The sequence below is a fragment of the Chiloscyllium punctatum genome, chromosome 52 (genome assembly GCF_047496795.1).
Source record: "Chiloscyllium punctatum isolate Juve2018m chromosome 52, sChiPun1.3, whole genome shotgun sequence".
Classification (NCBI taxonomy): Eukaryota; Metazoa; Chordata; class Chondrichthyes; order Orectolobiformes; family Hemiscylliidae; genus Chiloscyllium; species Chiloscyllium punctatum.
The window spans coordinates 24,292,023-24,317,234 of NC_092790.1; positions in this window are offsets into that span (position 1 = coordinate 24,292,023).

A 25,212-nucleotide genomic window follows, 5' to 3' on the forward strand; every position below is an offset into this window, starting at 1 on the left:
GTGGGTACTTAATGGGATTTGCATTTGAAACTGAAGACAATAGTTTTCGTCTTTGACAAATATAGATAACAGAAATAGCAAAGAAGTTCGCCATGGTTGATGAGATTAATAAATGGATAGAGATGAAGAAACTTACCAGGAACACCAACAATTGCGAGGATAGGATAGTAACCCGCCTGGATAATCATCAGGGCACCCCATATCCGAAGTGATAATGTTGACCGAGACGAGGAAAAAAGCGAAAGACCCCAGGATAAACTCCTGTCCATTGTTGCAGCATTCCAGTCTAATGTTCTCAGATTCTGATCCATTAATGGATCATTCCAGACTATTCTCAGATGTTTAAATCTCCTTCTTGTGTCTCTGCTGCTGTGTCCCTTTGAGCGTTGGAGTTGATGCATCTGCTGCGACAATGGCATAAACCATTGCAAGAGACCTCTTACAAATAGGAGACGGAAAACATCCAGTGACACAACCAGCACCCATGGAGACTGACATCAATCACAGTCACTGAACAAACAACTTCATTTAACCCCTTTCAGTACGGTTCCTTCAGTTCACAAAAACTACTGGACTGGATTGAATATTGGCACCGCTGGCTATTGATCACATCTCCCATCACCCATTGCTCTCGTGAAGTTAGTAGTGAGGGAGAAAGATGCATGTTTTCTTATCGAGGCTAGATGATTCTGCTGCGTTGTCCGTTTGTAATACTGTAACTGGCTGAACCGCCCACCACCACCACCATCAAAAACCATAATCTACATGCTGTTACCGTGCAGATCTCTCCTCGACTGGAACACGCATCAAACAATATATTTACAGTGGATATATTTGCACTCCAATACATAGGAAATGTGAATTTGCCTGGGCATTCCTTTAATTGATCTAATGAGGCAATTTTGTATTTTCAACTCTCAATGAGATTCAGCATTTTTTAAAATATAAACTCACAAACACCTTAACACACTTTTTAAGCACAAGTTTCTCAATTTCTCTTCATGGAAGCATCATGCCAGGGTTTAGTCTGGACTGAATCGCTGATAAGATCATTATTTATAAAGTTGATTCAACCTGTACACAATACACCTCACAGTCTCTCAACAAAATACTATTTTTGGGAAAGATACATTTACTCTGGTACTTTAATCATTTTGCATGATGAGCCACATATCATTTACTTCCTGCTGCGTAAGAATTCTGTTTGTGACTTATGACCAAGCACATCCCGGTCTGTTTCAACAACAGCACTTCCCAACCTCTCACTATTTAATGAACATAAATGTGAATGATGATATTTATTGTTCATATCTGAAATACTTTATATCTTGCGAAGAGCTATTGCCCAAACACTGATCCTTCTGATACACCAAAGCCTTCACTCCAGATAATTACATTACTCTCTTCCTTCTCTCGGCTATCCAACTTTTAATACGTTCGGTGTATTCCACCCCTACCTACCCATGGACTCTAACATTCCCCACTCATCTGTATTCAACCATGTCAAACATCGACTGAAAATTCAAATACTTCATTCCCACTGGTTCTCAATTGTCGATGTCACAACGGACAATCTCCACAAAATCCAGCAGGTTTATCAAAGATCAAGATCATTTCCCCTTCCTGAATCTCGATTGACTCGACTGAATCATGTCATTATTTTCCAAGTGTCTAGTTGTCACATTCCTCACAAAAGGTTCCAATGTTTTTCTCACAGCTTACATCAAGCTAACCACTGTTTAGTTAGCTGTTTGCACACTCCGTCCTGTTTTAAATATTTAGGTTTACAATCGCTGCTTTCAAGTCTGGAGGATCATTTCCAGAATCTAACCAGCTTTGAAGAACAATCAGTAATTCTTTCACTAGCTCTACTGCCACCTCCTCAATACTCGGGGATGTAGCTCATCAAATGCAGCAATATACCAACCTTAAATTCAATGAGATTTTGAAAGACGTACCTTTTATTAATTCTAATTTACTGCTGTTCCTCATTATCACCAGTCACTCTGTTCCCTTATATTTCTGGAAGTTTCTTTCAGTATCTTCCTCAGGGAGATGGACACAATATATTGCTCTCAGCGGACAGATGGGTCCTGTCAGCCAGTGAATATATCGGAGGACTGCACTCCGGTGATGATGGATATGTTACTCACCCCTGCCTGGAAAGTTCCAGTTTAATTTATGGTGAGCATTAACACAGTCCTGTCACTGGTGTGACGCTACACAGTATACTGAAGGAGGGTACACAGATCAGTGACCACCTCAGTTTTGAAACAAACTGGCTTCATACCTGACACCTGATCCAGCTTAGACAAATGTCCCGGGAAATCCCAGGAAAGATAATGTACTGTCCTGCACCTCCCTATTTATAGAGCTTTCCTTCCGTGGAGCCTCATCTCCATTTGTTTACCATGGACCCAGACACTCTGTAAATGCAATGAAAAGAGTGGGGTCACCAGAACCAGCAGCTGACAATACAAACCCGAGATAAGCATCCACAGTAACTCCACTGATTTTCCAATGACAGGAACAGGTCAATTCCCCACATGGAACGTGCACGCGCTCAGTGTTGAAAACTATTTCCACTCCTGAGTTTCTCTTCCTGGCTGAGAAAGCCGTTGCATCTCTGCACACTCCCACAGTAAGAGGTTCTCTCTCCAAAGAAGCAGTTGACAATGTAGCATTAACTTCCTCTATATCTCAGCAACTATAAGGGCAGCACCAGTATTGCTAATGGATTCGATCATCAGAGAAGAGAGATAAGGGAACCTAATTCAATTTAAACAGGGACATATCTAAATGGACACGATATTCAGGAATATGGGAAATAGGGAAATGTGAGAATAACTTGCCTTTTTTTTTCCTTTCAGTTCATCATCAGCAATCCCTTTGCTTACTTTTCATTTCTTTTCCTCTCTTTTTCTGGCCATTTCACCATCCATTCAATTTAAACCTAGCCCCCACCTCTCTCTCCAACCCAACCATCCATGATACCAGGATAAATAATATTATTTCCCAGTTTGCTTTCAGTTGTGAAGCAGGTTCAAAACATTATCTTCATTTCTCCTGAGAGAGGCTGCCATACCTGCGAGATTCTCTAACACTTTCAGACTCTGGAGAATTTTATTTTCGATCTCTAGAACCCACCATTCTTTGATTTATTTCACCTTTAATGTTGTTTCACGGGATGCCAGCATCACGGGCAAGGGCAGCATTTGTTGTCCATCACTATTTGTCCTTGATCACGAGGCCATTTGTCAAGACAAAATGGAGCCAACAATGTTGTTGTGAGTCTGAAGTCACACTGAGCTCAGATTGGGAAATAATGTTAAGTTTCTTTAACAAAGACTATCAGCAAAATAATAAAAATAAGTCTTAACGGCTTCTGGTTTCCATGAGTGAAATTATTCCAATTTTTGTCATTCGAATTCAATCTCTGACATCAGCTGTGGTAGGATGTTAAACACTGCCTTGGAGTCACAGCCCGTACCTTTGAATTACCCGTCTAGTTACATGATCACTCTGATACTGAGTCCTTATTGCCTAGTTCGTATTCCCTAGTTCCTGCCGGAGAGAGATGGTGGAGAAATCAGTTTAACTACCAACAATAAAAAGGATTTTGGGGAAAAAAGCGAAAGGAAGATTGATAGACAATTTCATGTAAGATCACAGGTTTCAGAATGCTGAAATGAAGGCATTTAGACAGCATCCTACAACATGAGCCAGTATTCTCAGGATGATAGGTGAAGGGGATATTGACGTCAATAAAGATGAGGGAGAGTTTTAGATGAACATTTGTTCTGCAACTTTGTAACTGGGTGTAGGGTCAGCAGAGGCTTCGACTCATTGGGCTGAATCTAATAATAGTTTGTCTCAGTGACATTTTTATTGAGTGTGACAAAGGGATTATCTGTACGAGACTGAACTAGTTTCATGGCGCTATCTTATCGAACTCACCACATTAACTACCCACTCAATCTCATAGTGTTCCTCGCATTCAATGCCACCCCAATTCTCCAACCTAATATGGCTGGAGGGACTCAACATCGCACTGATGCCCCTGGCTACTCTATGATCACTGACACTGGTGCCATCTTTAAAAGGCGATTGGGCACAATGTTGTACTTCCTCAGTTTGAAGCCACCCTGAACAGTTGACCCCGAGCATGGCAGGTAAGGGGAGCTAACACCACGGTTTTTCATCAGAGGCACAGAGGTCCTAGTGGATGGGCTAGTATGGGGGGTCCATTCTCTTCTCAGAGGAGGCCTCACCACCAGCCCCACCGAGCACGGTCTGAGCTCACCACCAAGCTCAGTGCAGTATCTGCGGTCTCTCTCTCTCTCACACACACACACACACTTTGATTATGGAATTTTCCAGATAGTGTTCCAAAGAATTCCCATTGTCAGGTATAGGAACTTTCAGTCATTCAACCCCCTGGGTGCAAAAATATGCACTTATTTTATATCCAATCACAGTTAGTAATTCTGGCTATTTCACTTTGTCTCACATTATTGTATTCAGCCAAACACTGCTTCTTTATACTTGTCGCGTTATGAAATACAATTTTGAGCAGAGAACATTTTATCCTCAGCTGTAATCTTGACCGTTATCTGAATTGTACCTTTTTCCTTGTTATGAAAGTTTCTCTTGCCCTTTGCCTGTGCCTGTTTCTGTCTGTAACAGTTACACTGTCTCCCACTCAGTTGGCTGGGCGGCTGGTTTGTGATGCAGAGGGAGGCCAGCAGCGCAGGTTAAGTTCCCCACACTGACAAGGGTACCATGAGGGGGACGCTCTCTCAACAATGGGCAATCGAGCATGGCAAATCCACTCTAAGCTGCACATCTTTGTACTCTGGGAGGAAACTGGAGCATTGGGAGGGAACCCACACAGATGCATGGGGAATGTTCAAACTCACCTGACGTTGGAATTGAAACCAGCTCCTTGGTGATGTGCGGCCACAGTGATAACCACATATCCATCATACACCTCAGTTAGCTCTGTTCATTACTTGTAGCTGACTAAAGAAATCCAACTGGCTTGTTCTGATAACTGAACTTGACCCAGTATTAGACCTTTATCATTGGCCATATGGCCAACCTGGTAACATTTAAAATTTGTTCTGAGCAGTGGAGGAGTGGGACTAGAAATGGAAACAGTGACACCCTCCAACCTAAGTCAGAACTGGACTGAGGAGAAATTCACAAAGTGGGAATTCATTCAAGTGGGAGTTCTCTCGCCCAGAAGGTTGGGATGGCTGAATCTTCATATTATATCGAGGCTGACTTTGTCTGATTTTCCATAGACAGGTGAATCAGGGATCATTGTGAAATCAGAGAAAAGTGCAGCTGGGAACACAATGAGATGAGCCATGACCTTATTGACTGGTGGAATAGTGTCAAAGTTCCGAATGGCCCAGTCGTGTCCGTTCCATTCAGCCCTTCGGTCCTGCTGTGCAGGAGCAGATTGAGGCCACTCCGATGGTTTGGTGTTGTTTGGCAAATGTATTGGAAAATTCAGGCTAGTTCAGGCAGTGACCGTCCTCCTCCAATCCCTCTTTTCAGGCTTCTCCTCTCTGTAACTTCTGCTCCTGATGTCGGTCATGTTACAGGCCCAGATTCACATTGAATCCAGCCCCCATGCCCCACACAAGGTCAACTCAGACAAACCCTCTGCCGTCTCTGAATGCAACATTTTACATCATGACTTCCAGGAAAATAATCAAATATTTTCCAAAAAACATAAATAAGAACGGAAGAAATAGGAAGCTGCGCTCATTCAATAAGAACATGGCTGATCTACTCCACGGCTCAACTCCACTTTCCTGCTAACCCCTTGCATCCCTCAACTCGCTGAAATGTCACAAACCAATCCACCCGTCTGTAAATATAATCAGTGACACAACCTCCATAACTCTCGGGGTTAGGAAATTCCAGCCATTCCTACATTCTGAAAGAAGACATTTCTTTACGTCTCAGTTTGAAATCGATATTCCTTATTCTGTATCTAGATATCTGACTTCGAGACTCTGCTCTAGTGTGGAACCACCTTCTCAACAACGACCTTGTCAAGCCCCCTCTGTATCTTATCCGTTTCAGTAATGACACTCTCATTCATTTAAACCACAATGAATAATCACCTCAGCACTTTTGATGTATTCAATAATTCAAACCTTTCATTCCAGGAACCAGTCAAATGAACCAACATTTCTGCATCAGCATGCTGACGTAATGTTTCATATACAGGAACAGTCCAATCCGTTGTACTGCTCCTTTTTTGGGATTCCTATCCATTTAATAACAGCCTGCCTTTTGGTTGTCAGTGTCATCCTCAAATTCGAATGTATATCGCACTCAGCTCCCGTCGTCAGGAGCTGAATGCAGCTCTTGTAAGCAGCTCTTGCCGTCGGACTGATATTTGTGGTACTCCAGCAGATACATTTTTTTCATAAAGATCGATGAATCATGACTCTCCGATTTGTAAGTATTTACCAAATGCCATCCCATGGTAATCTATCCCATGCCACCCGTCGGTCTATGAGCTTCTGTCTTGTATAAGAATCTTTACTTTGTGATACCTTGTGGAAAATCTCTAGAAAGCCTCATGTATTCCAGCCCCCCTTTATCAAGGCCACTTGTTACATTCTCATGGATTTCCAGAAAAACTTTGCATTATTTTACAGGCAAAATGTAATTCTCCTTTTACAAGACCATGCTGACTCTGTGTGAAGCTTTTCTTAATGCTCTGCATTTCCTTCCTTAATAACAGACTCTCACAGATTCCCAGCAATAATGGTTAGACTAAGTGTTTCCTGCTTTCAAGTCTCGCTCGTTTCTTGAAGACAGGCGCCACATTGGAGGGTCTCCAGTTTCACTGGATCACTCCTTTAATCCACAGAGCTATGGAATATTTAACACAGAGCCACCAGCCACTCTGTCACCACTTCTTTTAAAACCAGCTATGAATTGCTGATGACCTGTTTACCCTTGGTCTTATCTGTTTGAGAAATGTCTTGTTACTCATGTTAGAGACAGCTCAATAAATGCTGTTACCATTTTGCTTATATCATTGAAATATTTACAGCTCCTTTACCTGTGAGGAATGATGTAAAATACGGGTGTAAATTATCTGTCTGTTCCCTGTATCCAGTTCCCCAGTCACACCCTCCAAATATCCTCAATATACTTTCCTGGCTTCCTTTTTATCAAAGATCACATACACACACACACACACACACACACACACTCACACACACACACACACACACACACACACACACACACTCACACACAAAACTCTAACTCTTCTTACATACATGGAAAAGCTTGTACTGCTTATTTTTATATTTCTTGCCAATTTACTTATATCACATCTTTTCTTCCCTTTTCTTCGCTTTCTATATTCATACAGCCTTATCACATACAAACACAATCTTTGGTCCAACTTGTCCATGCCGGCCAGGTTTTCCAAACTAAACTATTCCCATCTTCTTGCATTTGGCCCATATGCCTCTAAACGGTCCCCAAACACACGTTCGTCAAAATGCTTTTAAATGTTGGAGATGTACTTGCATCTGCCAGTCTTCCTCTGGCAGCTCATTCCATAAACACGTCACTCTCTGTGCAAATAACAGTTCCTTCTTCGTCCCTTTTAAATCTTCCCTCTTCCACCATAAACCTGTGGCTCTATGAGTTAATTTACCTATCCTGTGGTAAAGACCTCGGCTTTTCACCCTGCCCAAGTCTCCCCTGATTTTGTAAATTACTATAATGTCACCCCCTCAACCTCTTATACTCCATCTGATACTAACTTCAAGAACAAGCATTTAAAGATCAGCACGGTAAGTTTGAAACAATATTAAAAGTGACAGGTAACCAACGCTCAGCCCAAACTTCATACTGTTATTTGTTTTCTTCTTTATGTTACAATACTAAGGCAGCATGAAAATCTTCCTGGTGCCAATAAGCCGTCAAGCACCTGAATTCCTTTGCCTGATTTATTTCTAATATTTTGATACGAAGTACAACTGGCTCATCAGACTTAGCAATGCTTAATCAAGCTACAATACTACTATGCTAGCCTTCAACTACTACCTTGTTACTGATATGAATTGAGTTTTTGTCTTTAGTTCCACAAGTTCCATGTGATCACTTAGTATTTCTCAGCGATTTTCCTCCGTGATGACAGATGCAAAGTAATTGGCTGCTTTCTTCGTCATTTCCCTGTTCTCCACAATAACCTCTCCTCTCCCAATTACAAAATTCCACATTTGACCTTGCTTTTATTTTGTTTTCTTTGCAATACAGATTGTAGATTTATGTAGTCTTTGTGTTCTTCTTTCACAGAATCATTAAAAGCCCACAGTATGAAAAAGGCCCTTGGGTCCAACAAGTCCATCCTGCCCCTCCGAAGAGTAACCACCCAGACCCATTCCCGTCCGATTCTACATTTTGCGACAGATGCAGCAAATCTCCACATCGCTGAACACTTTGGGCAAATAAGCATGGCCAATTCACCAAACGTGTAAATCTTTGGAATGTGGGAGGAAACCGGAGCACCCGGAGGTAACCCACGCAGACAGGGGGAGAACATGCAAACTCCATACAAACAAATTTCTGAGAATTTTCCAGTTTCCACCATGTCTACAATTCTTCTGAAATCACTTCCTACGATTAATGTAATCTTTTATTTATCATTAAGCAACGTAGCATTCATTAAGTCACTTGCCCTTTCCTTGGTGATTCTATCTTAAAGAAATAGACATTTTATTTCACACATTGCAGTATTTCTGAAGAGCTTCTGGTCTTGACCAAGTGTATCCAAGAACACAGCAAAAGACGTGAGAAGATATTGCAGGGGTCCTGGCTGATCTTTTTGCATCATCGCTGGCCACGGGGGAGGTCCTGGAAGACTAGAGGGTAGAGAACGCTGTGCCCTTGTTCAAGGAGGGCTGCGAAGAAAAACCTGCAAACTATAGACCAGCTAGCTTAACAACTGTAGTAAGTTGAGAAGGTTCTGAGAGATAACATATACATGGATTTGAAAAGACACGGATTTATAAGGAGCAGTCAGCGCTGCTTTGTGCATAAGTTATCATGGCTCACAATTCTTTAGCGTTCTTTTGAGGAAGTGACCTGGAATGTTGTTGAGGGTAGGGTGGTAGACATAGTCTATCTAGATTTCAGAAAGGCCTTTGATAAGGTTCCACATGATAGGCTGCTCTGAATGGTTTGATAGCATGGAATCCAGGGGACTCTGGCAAATTGAATACTCAATTGGCTTGATGGTAGAAAGCAGAGGCTAATACTGGAAGGATGCTTGTTGGACTTGAGGTCTGTGACTATTGGAGTGTCTCAGGGGTTGTTGCTGGGCCTATTCCTGTTTGTTATCTATATCAATGATTTGGATGAGAATGTGCAAAGCATGATTAGTAATTAGGCTGATGACAATAAAATAGGCAGGACTGTGAACAGTGAGGTTATCAGAAATTGCAGCAGGACCTTTATCAGCTGGGGAAGTGGGCTGAGAAATGGCAAATGGAGATTAATATGTAGGATGTTGCTTTTTGAAAAGTCAAATCCAAGTTGGAATTTCGTGGTGAATGTTAGACTCTGAAGGATTGTAGTGGAACAGGGGGACCTTTGTGCTCAGATCCGTGGTTCTCTGAAAGTAGTTGCACGTAGACAGGGCAGTGAAAAAGGCTTTTGGCACACTGGTCTTCATCAGTCAGGGCATTGAGTATGGACGTTCGAGAGTTATATTGCAGTTGGACAGGACGCTGGTGAGACATGCACTTGGAATATTGTGTTTGCTTTTGTTCGCTTGCCATAGGAAGGATGTGATTAAATTGGAAAGAGGACAGAAGAAATTTACAAGGATGTTTCCAGTACCCAATGGTCTGAGTTGTAGGGAGAGTTTGGGCAGGAATTTTCCTTTAAGTGGAAGAAACTGAGGGGAAATCGTATAGATATGTATAAGATCATGAGATGCGTCAATAAGGTGAATGCACTCATTCTTTTTCCCAGTTTTTGGAATCAAAGACTAGAGGACATCAGGTTAGAGGTGAAAGAATAAAAAGGATCCTGAGCGCCAAGTTTTTTAAGCAGAGGTTGGTCTACATATGGAATGAGCAGACAGCAGTTTGATTGAGGCACGTACATTAACAACATTCAAAAGGCTTTTAGACAAATACGCAGATAGGAATGATTTAGAAGAATAAGGGACAAAGGCAGGGAAATGGAATTATCATGGATGGACATTTTGGTCGGCACGGACCACTTTGGTGCAAAGGGCCTGTGTCCAAGCTGCAGGACTCCATGATTCTAATATTCTAACAACCATTTCGTGTCTACCACTCCGTGTTCAAACATTCGAGATTGTATACAGGTGCCGTGTAAAATGCAGTATATTAACCTCTCTATCCTCAGAGCAAGGTTATTAATGAGTCCTTCTGACCACACAACACCAAATCCAAAATAACTTGCTCTCTTGTTTGAGTCACAACATACTCTTCAACCAACCTGTTATACGCTTATGGAATTTACTTTTCACAACATTGGCAGTCACTTAGTTAACGCAGTTTAGATGCAATTTGAGATCATGCAATAATACAATATTTGCATCTCTAATTTACAGAGCATGTAATGCACAGAATTTGCCTGAGAGCAAATAATACACTTGTACACTAATGCTTGCTTCTCCTTCCTATTTGTAAGATCTACCCAAACTGATTCTGTGGAAGCTGAGGGACAGGGTCTGTGGCGTGATTAGTGATAGACGTGAACAAGCCATTCTGGGAGGGTCACCTCGACGCTGACATGATCTGAAGAAATGACCAGCATCACAGGACAAGCATCAATATCCTCCCCACTCTGCCAGGTTAACTTTCACCGTACTCTCTCTGCGCCCTCACACTCACTAACTGTTATAGCACCTACCCCCTAACAAGGCTCATATTTTATCTCTAAATAAGGCTCAGGCACTACCACTCTCACTATTGAATTCAGCACCGACCATCACCCCCCTCCCCACCCCGCCCTCCCCACCACCCAGCGCACTCTCTCCCTCCACTATACTCCCAACACTAATAGCACTGTTCAAAGTTTGGGAGAAGATTTGGAGCTCGGGCGCTCGTTGTTGTGGTTCTGTTCGCCGAGCTGGGAATTTGTCTTGCAAACGTTTCATCCCCTGTCTCGGTGACATCCTCAGTGCTTGGGAGCCTCCTGTGAAGCGCTTCTGTGCTGTTTCTTCCTGCATTTATAGTGGCCTGTCTCTGCCGCTTCCGCTTGTCAGTTCGAGCTGTCCACTGCAGTGGCCGGTATACTGGGTCCAGGTCAATGTGTTTGTTGATAAAGTCTGTGGATGAGTGCCATGCCTCGAGGAATTCACTGGCTGTTCCCTGGCTGTGAACACCAACTAGCCACGAAACGACACGACAAGCGATCCTTAGTAGCTCCACACACAGACGACAAGCAACATGAATTCGACTGGGACAACACTACTATTATAAGACAAGCCAAACAGAGAACAACCAGGGAATTCCTGGAGGCATGGCACTCATCCACAGATTCTATCAACAAACACATCGACCTGGACCCAATATACCGGCCACTACAGCGGACAGCTCGAACTGACGACCGGAAGCAACAGAGACAGGCCACTATAAATGCCGGAGAAAACAGCACAGAAGCGCTTCACAGGAGGCTCCCAAGCACTGAGGATGTCACCAAGACAGGGGACGAAACGTTTGCAAGACAAATTCCCAGCTCGGCGAACAGAACCGCAACAACTAATAACACTGCATGGATACAACACTGTGGGCTGACTCCCTCCGAACACCTCAGTATTCCCCCTCCCCCTCCACCTACACCAGCATTAACAGCAGGGACACACACTCCCACCACCACTCCCTCCCACCATTTCTCCCATTCCCGCAGAAACGGACTGTAATAGGAGAGAAAGGGCCAAGCCGGATGATGAAGCACCCGATATCTGATCCACCTCCACCCCCCCAGCCATGTGGGGAGGACCCTGGTATGAGCCAGAGAGGACTGGGACGTGTCATATGGAGATTCCGTGACATTCATGTCCCTCCAACTGAGTAAAAAAACAAGGTTCAGTGATGGGCAATTCGCACTTTAACCATTTTGTCTGTTCTCACAATTTTCTCCCTCCCAAAACAACAAACAACTCATTGCAGAGCGATACAGACACAAAAATATTCAGAGACATATGTACATACGCTAATATACTGTCACTCACCGTACATACACGGCGATACAACCACACACAAGTAGAGGCATATGGAGATATAGACAGTCGCACACAAATACACACAAGCACAAGTAAAACGCACAGGCTAATACACAGATAAACCGATGTCAGTACATAAATACACAAACACACCGACACATGAACAAACACACACAAGTGCACATACGAACTCACAGAGACACAGACACTAGTGCTTATAGGACAGAGATAGATAGGTTTTTGATGAATAAGCATGTCAAGAGCTACAGAGAGTAGTCAGGAGAATGATGTTGAGAAATCTCTAATGTCTCTGGCATTCAGAGTCGATGGGCCGAATGTCCTAATTCTGCATTTTTAATGCTCGTGCGGTGTCATGCTATCAGTTATTCTCTTCCTGGGACAGGAGCAGGGAATGAGTTTAATACATATTTGATTAAAAAGGGTCAGTGGTCCTATTGGACAGGTTTAGAGGGCTGAATAGTTTATATCTATGCCTAATTATTATGTCCTTGTATTTCAAAAAAGGTGGCGATTTCATGTTAGGTTAACACAGTTTAAAATAACAGGTTCCACACTGAAATAAGGTCGCCCGTTTCACTTTAGTGTTGTATTATCTGTAGGGTCCTCATCCTCAGGGAGCAGTGAAGACTCGGTGTTTGAAGATATTCAAGGCTGAGCTCGAGTGATCTTTGCTGGACAGGAGAGTCAATATTTATTGGGAACAGACAGGAGACGGATGGTCAAACACAATCAGATCAGCCATGAGCATTCTGACTAGTGGCGCCGGATGGACAACTGCTGCCCCTACCCCATGCGTTGTTCCGTCAATCCACCCCTTGAGGCTGTTACAGAGATATACTGCTGCCCCTACCCCATGTGTTGTTCCCTCAATCCACCCTCGAGGCTGTTACAGATACATGTTGCTCTCGCTACGTCATGTGTTGTTCTCTTAATCCACGCTCGATACTGTTGCAGAGACATACTGCTGCCCATACCCCATGTGTCGTTCCCTCAAACCACCCTTTGATGCGGTTACAGAAATATACTGCTGGCCCTACCCAATGTGTTGTTCCCTCAATCCACCCTCGATGCTGTTACAGGGAAATACTGCTGCCACTACCCTATGTATTGTGCCCTCCATCCACCCCTCGAAGCTGTGACAAAGATAGGGGGCCATCTCATTTAGCCAGTCATTATCGTTACCATGAGACTGGAGGGGTATATTCTGCCTATTTAATAAGTTACAGAGGAAAATAGAACTAATCATTTTAGCTCATTGAGTACATTTTACTGCACAGCACGCCATGTAAACATCTCAGCTCTTACACAGGAAGCTGTTGCTAACAGGAAATAGAGAGTAGCGATAAATGCTTATTTTCACATTACAAAGCTGTAACTGGTGGAGTGCCTCAGAGATCACTATGGGATCATCAACAATCAGTACCTGGACCAAAGATCTGGAAGAAGGGTCTGAATATATCAAAGCCCAATTAGCTTAAACATAAAGCTGGTCATCCGGTATGTCATCAAATGGAGGTCGTGTGTCATCAATGTGATATAGGCAAAGGGAGATTAGTGAGCAAACCTTCACCAGATATAGCATAATGTGAGTTGTCTATTTTGGATGGAAGGATAAAACAATGGTAAACAATTTAAGTGGAGAGCGACTGCAGAACTCTGAGATACAGACCGTATGCATGATCCTGCTGCACGAATCAGATGTCGTTAGTCTGCACTTGCTGTAAGTGATTTGGAAGCTAAGTGGAATGATTGTGTTTCTGGCAAAGGGTACCAGTTTTAATCAGGAATTTTTTACTGCATCTGTACTGGTAAAAGTGAGGAGTGCAGATGCTGGAGATCAGAGTCGAACATTGTGAGGCTGGAAAAGCACAGCCAATCAGGCAGTGTCCGAGGAGCAGGAAAATTGGCGTCACGGGTATAAGTTCTTCTGCAGGAATATACCCGAAACATCGAGTCTCCTGTTCGTTGGGAGTGCCTGACCTGTTGTGGTTTTCCAGCATCACATTTTTCGCGTCAAAACTGTACAGGGCGTTTCTAAGACCACATCTGGCACATTATGTGCAGTTTTGATCCCTTAACCTAAAAAATAGTCTTGAAGCTTATGAACAATGTTTTGTTCACACTTTTGTGGAATGAAGGCCTTTTGTTTTGAAACATTATCAATTTTGGTCTGAGATGAGAAATCCTTTAGAAGCATACACAATTTTGAGAAAAATCAGCGGGATGTACATTTTCTCTTCTCAGGGAGACAAAAACTATGGAATAAATTTTAAGAATAAAATGCATTGATTTTAGCACAAATATTATGAAAATATCAGCCGATTTTTAAAAATTAAGCATATACATACCAACAAATCATCAAATTATAAAGCAGGAATGTTCTTTTTTGCTAATGAAAGGCACTGTGTATAACAACAGCAATGATGCACTTGCATATCGTCCATTATGATCCATTCCAGAGAATTTTCACGACGAGCACACACGGCCCAGTTTGGTGTTCAGTTGACATGATTGCATGTTTCAACACAGAGAGGGAGAACAATGTTCCCTGCCTGAGAAGCAGCAGCCAATTCATCCCTCTCTCTTCTTTTGTTCCAACTGGCAACAGTAAATCTCTGACTCACCTCTACCTGATGAGTCGTGGAATATTCCTGATGAGAGGTTCATTGGAATCTCTCTACCGTCTGAAGCAAAGGGAATTCAGCTAAATCCAACTATTCTGGGGAGAAATCACATCACAAGTAGCTTGCCTGAGCAGAATGGGCGGCTCGGCGGCTCAGTGGTCAGCACAGCTACCTCCCAGCACCAAGGTCCTAGGTTTGATTCCAACCTCGGGCGACTGTCTGTGTGGAGTTTGCGTATTCTCCTCGTGTCTGTGTGGATTTCCTCCGGGTGCTCTGGTTTATTCCCACTGGTCACCTGCAGGTCAGGTGAATTAGCCATGCTAAATTGCCGATAGTGTTCGGTGCATTAGCCAGAGGGAAATGGGACTGGATCAGTTAATCTTGGGAGGGTCGGTGTGCACTTGTTGGGCTGAAGGGCCTGTTTCCACACTGTAAGGAATCTAAACTAATGACTTGAGAGGACCAAATAACATTTGGGACAGTCTATCATCTATCCAGTTGTTATGAGTTCAACTATTATGAAACTCTGGAAAGCTTTCATTTTTCTGTTTGTCATAAGATCTCTGTGTGTGTGTTTCACATTATTCTAGAAGATGAGCCAGGCTGAAATTTATATCATTAGTCATATCACTAAACTTTGAAATTTGTTGTAAAAAGTGGAGCAGTGTGACAGCAAAATGAAACACTGACCCTGCAATATTGATTGGACCACAAATGACAAATTCTAAAAGGGCTGTTCAAGTGGGAGTTCCCTTCCCCAGAAGTTTGTGGTGCCTGGATGTTTACATTTATTCAAAGTTTGTCTGTTAAATATTTGATAGACAAGTGAATGTAGGAAAATGGTGCACGTGCAGACGAAGTACTGCTGAGACCACAATCAGATCAGCTACGATCTTAGTGCGTGGCAGAGCAAAGACAAAGTGCCTAATGACCCATTCCTACTCCTCAGTGCGATGTTCCTATATTCCATTCAGCCCCTCACAGCTCCTGCACAGGAGTAGACAGAGGCCAATTGCTCGAAATACCTGGTCCACAGTAATACAGGATCTGCTACTGTCCCTCACAATTGTCACGCAAAGTTTGGCGTGGGTTGAAAAATGTTAATTCAAAACCCAGGCTGGGCTCAAAAGACGCCTCTTGTCTATTTATAGAGTGTCTCCTCTCTGCAACTTGTGCTTCATTTGTTGGTCATGGTGCAGATCCAGATTCACTGTGAATAGAGTCCCCATACCTCACCCAGAAAATCACAAAATGATTTTCTGTCCGTACTAAACTATGGGAAGTACAAAGAAATAAGATACACTCATGATATTGAGCTACATAAATTGAAATGTGTATTACAAAACCATGGAAGTGGTGTGCAATCTTTATCAATCATTATTTGGCTCACAGCTGAGATGCTGATTTCCCCTCTGTCAGTGATCCACCTCATTGAGATTCTCGGGCGCAGTATCTCAGTATCGAGCACGATTCACAGTTCCTGCTGTTATTCACCCAGTCTATTTAAATTAAATCACCTTCTCATTGTAGAGAAAAATAAAATCACTCGGCCTTTTGGACTCTGTTTAACTGTCAGCAACTCAGCTCTGTGATATTATTGGCGATAAATGCACTAAGACCACAGCCAGTATCCGCACAGTGCTGAAACGGTATGGCAATAGATAAATGCCTTGCAGTCTGTGGGAATTTCTAAATAAAACTTCCATTTTCTGTCTGTTCCTGTCTATCTCCCCTCATGCAGTCTTCTGATCTATACAACTCACACTCATTTAACATCCCTCCAATCACTACCTGTTTCCAAATTGTGCAGTTGTGCAGCTTGATGTATTGGCCATTTTGGAGAAATGGATAGAGCAGGGAATTACTGATCGTTGTAGGTTCTTGGTTTTAGATGCTTCAATAAGAACAGGGAAGGTACTAACAGTGGGGCAGGGGTGGGGGTTGGGGGTGGGGGAGGGTGAGGTGTCATTGAAAATCAAATACAGCATTACGTTGGTAGAAAGAATGCTTGATAAGGACTCGTCTAGTGAGGTCGTATGGGAAGAGGTTAGAAACAAAAATGGTAGAGGTCACCCTGTTGACAGTTCTCCATTGCCCCCTGAAAAGTTCGAGAGATGTAGAGGAAAGGATTACAAAGATGATACTGGATAGGAACGAAAATAACAGAGTAGTTGTTATGGAAGAATTAAACTTTCAAAATATTGACTGGAAGTGCTGCAGTTCACTTACTTTGTCCAATGTGTGCAGAATGGTTTCCTGACACAGTACGTAGATAGGCCAACAAGGGCCGAGGCCAAATTGGATTTGGTACTGGGTAATGAACCAGACCAGGTATTAGATTTGGAGGTAGGTGACCACTTTGCTGATAGTGACCACAAATCAGTTATGTTTACCTTAGCGATGGAAAGGGACAGGTGTACACTGCAGGACAAGAGTTATAGCTGGGGGAAAGGCAATTATGATGCGATTAGGAAAGGTTTTAGGATGCATACGATGGGGAAGGAAATAGCAGAGGATGGGTACATTTTAAGTGTGGAGCTTTTTCAAACAACAGCTACTGTGTGTCCTTGATAAGTTTCTACATGTCAGGAAAGGAGCAAGTGGTCAAGTGAGGCTGCTGTGGTTTCCTGAAGCAGTTGAATCGCTTGTCAAGAGGAAGAGGGAGGCTTATGTAAAGATGAAACGTGAAGGCTCAGTTCGGATACTTGACAGTTACAAGTCAGCCTGGAAGGACTTAAAAAAAGAGCTAAGAATAGCCAGGAGAGAGCATGAGAAGTCTTTGGCAAGTAGGATCGCGGAAAACCCTCAAGCTTTCTATCAGTACGTCATGAATAATAGATTGAACAAATGAAGATTAATGGCAATCAAGGACAGTAGTGTTAAGTTGTGTGTGGAGTCTGAGGAGATAGGACAGGCTGTAAATTAATATTTGAATCAGTATTCACAATGGAAAAAGAAAATGCTGTCGAGGCCAATACTGAGATACAGGCTATTAGACTACACGGGATTGAAGTTCGTAACGTGGAGATGTTCGCAGTTCTGGAGAGTGCGAAAATAGATATGTCCCCTGGGCCAGATGGGATTTATCCTAGGATTCTTTGAGAAGCTAGGAACGAGTTTACGCAACCATCTGTTCAGATTTTTACATCGCCATTGACTACAGGAATAGTGCCAGAAGACTGGAGGACAGCAAATGTGGCCCTTTGTTCAAGAAATGGAGAAGAGACAACCCTGGTAATTATATACCTGTCTTACTTTGGTTGTGGGTAAAGTGTTGGAAAGGATTATAAGAGATAGGATTTACCATCATCTAGAAAGGAATCATTTGATTAGGAATAGTCAACAAGGTTTTGTGAAAGGTATGTCATGCCTCACACATCTTACTGAGTTCATTGAGAAGGTGACCAAACCGGTGGATGAGGGTAAACTGAGGTATGTGGATTTCAGTGAAGCGTTTGATAAGGTCCCACATGGTAGGCTATTGATGAAAATATGGAGAGTGTGGTGTTGGAAAAGCAGAACAGATGAGGCAGCGTCCACGATGAATGCAAGTTGATGATTCTCTTGTCAGCCCTTCATCAGGAATCAGTTTTCTGGTCTGCAGCATCTGCAGTCTTCATTTTCTGCTCGCTCCTCAGATGTTGCCTGACCTGCTGTGCGTTTCCAGCGCTACACTCTCGACTCTGATCTCAAACATCTGCAGTCTTTACTTTCTCCCAGAAAATATGGAGACGTGGCATTGTGGGCGATTTAGCGTTTGGATCACAAAACGGCTAGGGGAAAGCAAACAGAAGGTGGTAGTTGATGAGGAATGTTCATCCTGGAGTTTAGTTGCTAGGGGTATACTGCAAGGATCTGCTTTAGAGTGACTGTTGTTTGTCCTTTTGAAAATGACCTTAATTAGGGTTTAGAAGGATGAGTTAGTAAATTTATGGTTGACAGTAAGGTCGGTGGATCTGATAGCAGTGCTGAAGGATGTTGTGGGTACTGAGCTGTAATGTTCTATGTGCATGGACCTACAATGGGCTAAATAGCTTCCTTCTGTGATGTAACGATTCTGAGGTACTCTGACCACAATAAAAGCTTCAGGTGCCTGGAGAGACAAGCTGGTCCAGTAAAGGACACACACTGCACAATCATCCATCATCTCTTCCTGTTCTCTGATATACAGCGACCTCAAAATATCTGCCCAAACAAAATAGATTGATTCAAATTCAAACAGTCAGGAGGACGTTCACCCGAGGGGATTGTCGTCAGAGGATTCAATGAATAAGATTTCAGAATAACACACAAAAAAAAAAACAATATCACAGCAGCATAATAATTGGTAGCAGAGTAAAACTTACAGTTCCAAATATTTCCCAGTTCAGCATTGTGTTCAGTTTTGGTCACCTTACTGTAGGAAGGATGGTATTAAACTGGAACTTTACAAGGATGTTGCCAGGACTCAAGGGTCTGAGTCATAGGGAGAGGTTGGATAAGCTGGAACATTTCTCTGTAGAGTGCAGGAGACTGAGGGGAGTGAAGTGCTTCGAGAAGCTCGTCATGGTCCACATCAGTTCCAGTCTCCCTGCCTGCCTCGATCCCCTACAATTTTCCTACCCGTGGAATGGGTCCATAGCGGGAGCCATATCCCTGCAGCATCTGGACACAAGGACACCCACGTCAGATTGCTGCTCATTGACTATAGGTGCACCTTCAACACCATTATTCCCTTCAGAATAATCGCATAACCCCCTGACCTTAGACTTGGCTCCGCCCTCTGAATTTGGATCCTCAGCTTTCTGACCTACAGTACACAATCAGTGAAAATAGGTAAGTGTATCTCTTCCATGATAACATTCAACACTGAAATCCCAAAGGATGTGTCCTCAGCCCCATACTATACTCTTGTACACCCACAACTGTATTGCTAAATTTTGAATGAATGCCAGCTACATGTTCACTGAAGACACCATCATAGTAGGGCAGGTATGTAATGATGGCAAGTCAAAATACAGAACGGAAATAGAGGACTTAGTGATGTGCTGCAATGAGACCATCCTCTAATTCAACGTCGGCAGAACTAACCAACTGATCAATGACTTCAGAAAGAAATGAGGAGAACATGCCCCCATCTGCATCAATGGAACTGAAGTTGAAAGAGTGGAAAGCATTAAGTTGCTTGGAGTGACGATAACCGACCTCCCATGTACATATGACAGCCGAGATGGCACAAGAAAAGCCTCTTCTTTCTCTGGCAGCTCAGGACATTTGACATGTCCACAAGGACCCTCACCAATTTCTACAAATGCACCACTGACAGCAAAGTATCTGGGTTCACAATGACCTGGTGTGGCCACAGCCCTGCCCAGTAAGTGAAATGACAGGAGTGTGTGCACAGCCCATGCCATCACGGAAACCAACGTTCTATCCGATGTCTCCATTTACACAGCTCACTGCTGCGGAAAGGCTGACAACATTTACAAAGACCCATCGTACCCTGGATCTCCTACAATCTCTTCCATCAGGCAGACAATACAGAATCTTGAACACACAAACCAGCGGCTCATGAACAGCATCTTCCCAACCATTATTAAACTTTGGAATGGACTCTCTAACTTCAAATAATGCTGATCTTGCTCACATTGATGTTGCCTATTACATGCCCTTTCTGGTGTAGCCTTTATGCCTCAGTATTGAATCCTTTACCCCGGGAAAAAGCTTGTCTCTATCCACCCTGGCTACACCCTTCATGATTTTGCAAACCTCAATCAAGTCCCCCCTCAATCTCCTTTTATCTAGTGAAAATAAACCTAACCTACTCAGCCTCTCTTCATAGCAGGTATTTCATTCTGATTAGTAGACAGATAAGTAAGTTTCAGTCACATAAGATACAGAATAAGCTAGTCACAAATGGCTTGAATGAAGAGGGATATTTTTCAGACTGGAGGCTTGTGAGCAGCAGTGTGCTGCAAGAATTAGTACTGAGTTCAAGGCATTTCATGATTTATGCAAAGGATTTAGATGTGAATATAGGGGCAAATGTTAGTAAGTTTACAGATGACATCAAAAAGGTGGTGTAGTAGATTATCTCAGAGTACAATTAGACCGCAATTAGATGAGAGAAAGAGGCAAGGAGTAACAAATGAAGTTTAATTTAGATAAATATGAAGCTCTGCATTTTGGGAAGGCAAATCAGGGCAGACATTATATACTTCATGGTCAGGTCCTGGGGCATGTTGTGAAACAAAGGGACATAGGGTCGCAGATGCATTGTTCCTTGAAAGCGGAGTTGCAGGTAGACCGTGTGGTGCAGAACACATTTGGCACATTTGCCTTAATCAGTCAGCGCATTGAGTATAGGAGTTGTGGTGGTATGTTGCATCTGTACAGGATGTTGGTGAGGCCACTTTAAGAATACTGCGTACCATTCGGTTATCTGCAGAAATGACTTACACGGATGTTCCAGGACTGGAGGTTTGAGCTTTAGGGAGAGGCTGGTTAGGTTGAGGTGTATCCCCCTGGAGTGTCAGAGGCTGAAGGCTGACATTATAGAGGTTTGCAAAACCATCAGGGGCATGGATATTCTGAACAGTCACGTTCTGCTCTCCATGATTGGGGAGTCCAGAACAAGAGAGCATTGGTTGAAGGCGAGGGGGATTGATTTAGAATGGACTTGAAGATATATGTTTCACACATAGAGTGGTGTGTACAGAAAGTGCTGTCAGAGGAAGTGGAGAAGGCGGTTACAATCACACATTTTAAAAAGTATCTGAAAGAAGAGGCATATTTGTCAAATGCTGGCAAATGGGTCGAGATCAGATTTGATGTCTGATCGGAGTGAAAAGATCGGACTAACGGGTCTGTTTCCGTTCTGCATGACTCTCTGATTCGATAAGAGGGATGACGAATAATTCTGAAAGGTTCTTTCAATTGGGAATTCTCTTCATTGGAAGTTTATTGTGTCTCTATGTTCATATTGATTGAAAGCTGCATTAGTAAAATATTTGACAGAGAAGTGAGTCACGGATAATGGGATAAAGACAGGAAAGTGGGGCTGAGACCCCAACCTGATCAGCCACAATCTTAGTGCCAGGGAGAGAACGCTCAAAGTATTTAATGACCCACTCCTGCCCTTCAGTCCCATGTTTCTGTATTCCATTCAGCCCATCAAACCTGCTAAACAGGAGCAGTTGGATGCTACTTATTGCTATAAACTGGTGCACAGAAACAGAGGAGACCATTCAGCCCTTCAAAAATGTCCCACACGCTTTGAGGTGATTTGGGAAATGTAATTGGAAAACCCAGGCACGGGTATGAAAGAGGCCCCTCATCTCTCTTTACAGAGCTTCCCCTATCTGCAACTTGTGCTCCATTTGTTGGTCATGTTTAGACCCAAGTTCACTGAGAATACAACCCCTATACCTCACCCAGAAATGGCGCACAGAATCCTCTGGTCTCCTTGACTGCAATATGCAACAACAGAGCATTCATGAAAATAACATCCACTAACTTTCCAATAACAGAATGGGAGAACATCAGAAACAGGGGCATGTCGTTCTCTCCCCAAACCTGCCTTGCCCTTCACTAAGATCATGACTGATCTGCTCTTGGCCTAAAATCCTCTTTCATACCCAATTCCTCATCGCCCTCACCTCTCCATCTACCTCCTCTTCAAATACTTTCATTTATCTCACTGCCCAACACTTTTGAGAAAAGAAATCCTGACATTCAATCCCACCTGTTTGAAGAAAACACTTGCTGCTCCTATAGCATGGTTTGAAGAAAACACTTGCTGCTCCTATATCATGGTTGATATGAACAAAAGAGGTTGACACAAGAGTTCAGGTAAAAATGACTGGCCCCAATATCAAGGCTGTTGTTGACTTCTTTGACATCAAGGAGCTTAACAAAACTGAACTTACTGGGAATCAGAGTAAACTCTCCAGTGTTTGGAGTCAAACGTGGCACAAAGGAAGATGTTCACCATCTCAGTCCTGGGTTACCTCTGTGGGAGATCCTCAGGGTAGCTTCCTCTTCACAAACATCTTCAGCTGCTTCATCAATGTCTCCCCTCCCCCACCTTCCCCACCATAAGAACAGAAGTAGGGATGGTCACAGAAGATTCCACAATGTTCAGAACATGTTGCCCCACTCAGCTCCTGAACTGGTCTGTGTCTGTGTGCAGCAAGACCCAGACACCACTCAGGCTTGTGCTGTTAAAGTGTCAGTAACATTCATGTAATAGCACTGCCTGACACTGCAAATTGCCACAGTAAAACAAGAGTTCATTCAGCACCGGACGCTGGTTTCATAGGAATGTGAGGAAACCATTCAGCCCATTGATATTATTGGAAAAGAACAGGGACAGCCCACTCAGTACCTGCGGCCTATTACACAGGAAGAGAAGGGGTCTAGTGTGATGGACCACACCAGAGCCCCTCGAAAATATTTGAAGGCAATAGCCGAGACTCTAATGTTTTCTTATTTTAAAGGGAATGTAAAATGTCTGTTCCAGATGCAATGTAACAGCATCAAGAGAAAATTCAGAGACAGTAGCAGCCAGGAAACATTTCCTGAAGCTTCCAAGTCTGTTGAGACCCCGATAGTTTCTGATGTTACTGAGAAACCAAAACCCAGAGATCCTAATCGGTGAGAGCTGGCCACACCCATTCAGGCTGCATTAATATTAACCTAAGGCCTCCCCTAGCTGTTACTCAAGTGATCTTAACTAGCCAGCTTGGTAACGATCGTTCAATCACTCTCTTAAAAGAAACCAGGACAAAATAACCTCGAAAAGCTACAGCATCATCACACTTATCAGTACATCGCGCTGTCACACAGGAACCAGGGGTAACCCAGTCAGGCCCTTGGCCCTGTCCAATTGGACGAGGAAGAAGCCAGTCAGTCCCTTGAGTCACTTATACAGGAACAATAGGAGGCTATTCCCACCTCAATGCACTTACACAGGGGCAGAATGAGATAATTGATGCTGATTCCTGATGAATGTCTTATTCCTGAAACGTCGATTCTCCTGCTTCTCGGATGCTGCCTGACCTGCTGTGCTTTTCCAGCAATCGACGCTCTACTCTGATCTCCAGCATTGGCAGTCTTAAGTGTCTCCAGATTGATGCTCTAACATGATTAACAAGTGGAGCAGAGGCTGGACAGACAGTCTGCTCCACATTGTTCCTCTTGGCTCCGTTGCTTATGATACACACGTGGGACTTTAACGTGGTTTTCTAGTGGTGAGCAGGGAAGCCATATGTCTTGTGTGAAGTCTCAAGAAGGCATCTTCCATCTCCACGAAGACAGCCTGGTGTTCTCTATGTAGGGCGGAAGCTGGTGGGAATAGCTTCCTTTTTCAGATGGAAGGTATTGTGGCTGCTGTTGGGGATCGTGCGCAACATGGCCTACACTACGGGTTCACACGCCGACTGCACTATAACATGGGCAGAGTTAGTAAAGGCATATAAACTATTAGTAAGGTCACGTTAGACTGATGAATGGACTATCTAAGTTCAAATAATGCTGATCTTGTTCATGTTGATCTTGTCGCATGTTTGTCCTGTTCAGTGTAACCTGCATGACTTACTCTGTCCAAGTCTATTTCCACCCGATGATCTGTCTGGCCATGCTTACTATGATCTGTCTCCACTGCTCATAAACAAAGTGTTTCCCTGTACTGAGGTCCACGTGACAATAAATCACACCAATCAATCCTGGGTAAAGTATGGAATTTCTCACCCTATCAATGTGTCTTTTGGAAATAAGTGATCGCTGCCACTCTTCGTGTTTCACCGTCACCATTTCTTCGTCTCTCACAGCTCTACAGATTAAACACTCAGCTTATTCACTCTATCCTCATGTTACCATCACCCGTGTCTGTGGTAAGGAGACTATTCCTTACAATGGAGATCAAATCTGTAGAGACTGCCCCAAATGCTCTCTCAGCAAGGCTCGACAACAGCAGGAAGATGGCTTTACTTATGTACTCGAATCATCTTACAATGAAGGACAGCATACCATTGACTGCACCCATTACTTACACAGGGTTTTATTCGGAGCAGTCAGAATAGATTTGTGAACCGGAGATCATACTTCCCAAATTTGTTCGAATTCTTTGATGAAATGACCTGGAAAGTTGATGAGGACAGAGCGGTAGACATAATCTCTATGGATTTCAGTAAGGCCTTTGATAAGGTCCGACACGGCAGGTTGCTCTGGAAGGGCACATCACGTGGAATGCTGGGGGAACTGGCAAATTGGATACACAGTTGGTTTGATGGTAGGAAGCAGAGGGTTTAGTGGAAGGATGCTTGTCAGACCGGA